A 386-nucleotide genomic window follows, 5' to 3' on the forward strand; every position below is an offset into this window, starting at 1 on the left:
CATCGAACAGAAACTAACTCGTTCATCAACTCACATACATGCAATTTCAATTCTTTCCCTTATATTATTCTACATAAAAAAATAAAATAAAATGATAGTTCCTGGTTTAGGGACCAGCCAGTTAGGTAAGGTAAACTAAACTAAACTAACAAATTGTAAAGAGTTTAATATGTTCTTTTTTACAACATGGCGTTATCACGCTAGTTGTAAATGGGGTTGCATGACAGATGCACACTCTCTAACACTAAGCAAACTCCATCTGCTATCCTTAAGATGAAGCCGAAAGCTCCAGAGAAAGGCTGGTAAGTAGACCTTGACTGTGAGCCTGTGTCAGTGCTGGGGCTCCAGTCTTGTAGCTGCTTCTACAAACCACCAGATGTCACTGT

The 386-nt window shown here is 38.9% G+C and overlaps 1 protein-coding gene across 1 annotated transcript in view; it reads right to left on the reverse strand.

Moving 5' to 3' along the window:
* The window catches only part of mesd (mesoderm development LRP chaperone), a 6,442-nt gene that overhangs the window by 2,588 nt on the left and 3,468 nt on the right, over positions 1–386 (reverse strand). The window lies entirely within an intron of this gene.

Source organism: Morone saxatilis, unplaced genomic scaffold (assembly GCF_004916995.1).
Source record: "Morone saxatilis isolate NCDOM2014 unplaced genomic scaffold, NCSU_SB_2.0 Contig11, whole genome shotgun sequence".
In the NCBI taxonomy this organism is placed as follows: Eukaryota; Metazoa; Chordata; class Actinopteri; family Moronidae; genus Morone; species Morone saxatilis.